This window comes from Otolemur garnettii, unplaced genomic scaffold, assembly GCF_000181295.1.
Source record: "Otolemur garnettii isolate 467f Iridium unplaced genomic scaffold, OtoGar3 scaffold00038, whole genome shotgun sequence".
In the NCBI taxonomy this organism is placed as follows: Eukaryota; Metazoa; Chordata; class Mammalia; order Primates; family Galagidae; genus Otolemur; species Otolemur garnettii.
This window is the reverse complement of record NW_003852433.1, coordinates 9,965,504-9,968,825: the sequence shown is the minus strand read 5'-3', so window position 1 is coordinate 9,968,825 and position 3,322 is coordinate 9,965,504.

Genomic DNA, 3,322 nt, shown 5'->3' with positions numbered 1-3,322 from the left:
CTCAGGCAGATAAAATAATTTTCTCAAGACCCCACACCTAATAAGTGATGGGGTGGTGATTAGGAACCAGTCCAGTCTAATTCCAGGCTATGAGCTCTTGGCTCTCACCCTAGGGTGATGCCTTGAAGAAAGATGTGGATCCAGTCATGGAGTTTCTGGAGTGCCGTGGCTTTGCTTATTTCAATAAGTAGTGATCCATTTATTGGAAATACGACCTAGGTCAGGATTTGGAGGCGTGAGCTCTACTTCCAGGCTGCCAGTAGTTAGATACATGGTCTCAGGATGGAAATGTTGCCCTGAAGCTCGGTGTCCTCACCTGTGGACAGGGCAGAATGGCATCCCTTCTGTTGCTGTCACAGGAAAGCTAACTGCAGGTGGAAATGCCTCGGCAGCTCATGGTTCTTTTTGTGGCATGGCTATTCCTCCAGGCTGAGCTAGGCCTTCCCTCCTGTGTGCCCTTGCAATGGTATGTTTGTGAGTCTATATTCTCTTGAGGGCATGGACAGACTTCATTCATTATTTCAATAAAGAATTTGGGTTCCTACCATGTGCTAGACATTGTGCTAGGCCCTGGTTGAATCAGCTGATACCTGGCCACAGTAGGTACCAGGTAAATTTTCATGACACTGCATCTCCTATAATCCTACCACTTCAGTGGTGACTGCTGCTCTCCATGACCTCATGCTTAGGGCTTCTTGCTACTTGTTTACACACCAAACCATGAGGGATGTGGTCTTAACTCCACAGTAGCCCTTGAGAAGTTACAGTTTAGATTTTGGGAAAAAAGGAAGGAGAGAGGAAAGAATCAAAGTCATCAATAAAAGACTTAGGCAGGAAGCTGATCTCCTTGATAGGCTTCCAATGTAACCTGCTGGCCTGGGCAGCTTTGGGGGATGAAGTTGCTGGAAGCCCCTGTGGGGCCCGCGTCCCTGGATGGGCACATCCTTTACTCAGGATCTTGGGCTCTTTTGCAAAGTTGTCCTGAAAAGTTGTGTATTTTCACATCAATTTGTTTTTGATTCCAGCCAGCCCTGGTCCAGGACTTGATATTATCCATGCCAGAGTGGCTGTAGGGGGACAGCAGGACAAAAGTTGATTTGGGAGCCAGGGACCATGTGTTTGTCTGCCACTTCCTCAGTGTGTCATCTCTTTCTGGGCCTCAGTCAATCTGCGTCTGATTTTCAGATGTTCTATATCCATAAAATAACCAACATTGGCTGGACACAGTGGCTCGTGTCTATAATCCTAGCACTTTGGGAGGCTGCGATGGGAGGATCTCTTGAGGCCAGAAGTTCCAGACTAGCCTGAGCAAGACTGAGACCCCATCTCTACTAAAAGTAGAAAAATTAGTCAGGTGGTGGTGGTGAGTGCCTGTAGTCCCAGCTACTTGGGAGGATGGCATGAGCCCAGGGGTTTGAGGTTGCACTGAGCTGTGATGATGCCACTGCACATTTGTTTGCTATGAGCAAGACACTGTGCTAGGCTCTTCACCTCTCTCAACTCTATGAAATTTGCACTATTATGAGCCCCACACTGCAGATGAGACAACTGAGGCACAGAAAATGTTGCCTAACCATCCAAAGTCATGTACTTTCTGTCACTGGGTGGGGCTTTTATCCATTAATTGACATAGATGTTCCTTCAAATACCTTGCACTTAAATTGAGAATCACCACTTGAGATGAATGTGCCAGTTTTAGTAGGCAACCACTCAAGTGGTTGAGTGTCTGGGCTTTGGGTAGTGGATGAATTTGCTTAGGTTCTAGTTCCAGTCTGCATTAAGTGTTGTTCACACTTTTAATCAACTAATATATATTGAGTGCCTACTGTATGCCTTCTGGGGAGAGATCTGTATGCCAGATGCAGGTCTAGCCACTGGAGAACACCACTATGAAGAAAATGAATAAACTCCTCCCTTTGTGGGAGACACAAACTAAATAAATGAATAACATACATAGTTACATCAGGATAGGGATAGATCCTGAGGAGAAAATTCAAGCATAACAGGGTCCAGGGAGTGCTGGGTAGGGATGGCTGGTGGTGGTGGAAGGTGGGGTGCATTTTAATTAGGGTAGTCAGGGAAAGTCTCCATTTCTGCAAAGAGCGGAAGGAAGTGAAGTTTACTTTGGGCACATTATTTAACTTCTTTGAATCTTTCCATGTTTCATTGAATCTAAGATGTCATTGATAATTGTAAGATGTGCAATTATACTGAGTCACTCTAACAAAGAAAATATGTAGCAAATTAAACTATGAAACAATGCTGTCTTAACAAGTGTAACATTTATCTTGTACTTACTGAAAGAGCTCTTTTAGATTTACTTAGTTACAGATAGTTATTATGTATTATTCCTGTGCATACATAAAAAGGAGAATCTGAGAAAAAATAAATTGGTTAAGATATTCGTAAATCCGTTGAGCATTTAAGATCCTGCTCTTTTGAATAATTTGCAACTCAGTATCACTGATGTTCATTTTTTAAAAATACAATATTTTCTGTGCTTGTAATGACTTCATATCATGTCAACCTAGCTGTTTCTGCATCTCCTCCTGGGCCAGGTATCTGTTTAGCTGGGAGGTCCCCTACAGGTCCCTTGTGTCACTGCAGTTGGAAGGTTGGAGGTGGTGAGGGACAGACAGGGGTTCCTGCCCATCTTCACAGGTTCTGGTTTCTATTTGCTCTTTCTCACTTTATGTCCATCTTTCCTTCTGGACCACCTGCCCTGCTGTCTTCAAGTCCGGCACCAGATCCAGAAGAAAAGCTATGTGTAAACTGTTTAACCATTTTCCCAAACTCTATGGTATAAAATCCCTATAATACATCCCTGATTCTCCATCATTCCTAGTGGTTCCACTTCTCCAATTGAATGTAGACTAAGACATGTATTGTGATGCCTGGAAATGGGGTGCTGCCATAACAAATGCTGAAATTCATTGCAGGAGTTTTGAGACTGGGTAATGGATAAAAGAGGGGCCTTATAGCGGATGCCTGATGGCCCCTTGGGAGGTTGTTGGAAAATGTTGGAAGCTAGAGGAAAGGGAAGTTGTATTCTATAATAGTGTTAAGTTTAATACCAGTATTGACTATGGCAATATGGAAAGCAGGAAATATACCTAATTAAACTAGTATATGTAGCTAAGCAGATTTCTAGAAAGAATGTTGAAAAGTGTGAACTGGCTGCTTATAACTATGTATGATAAGATCAAAGCTGGAGATGGATGTGCTTAGAAAGAATAGTTTAATTTTTAATAAAAATTGGGAGGAAATACAAAGAAACAAGGACTTGCTGGGTTTATAGATGACAAAGAGCTCTCAAAAAAAA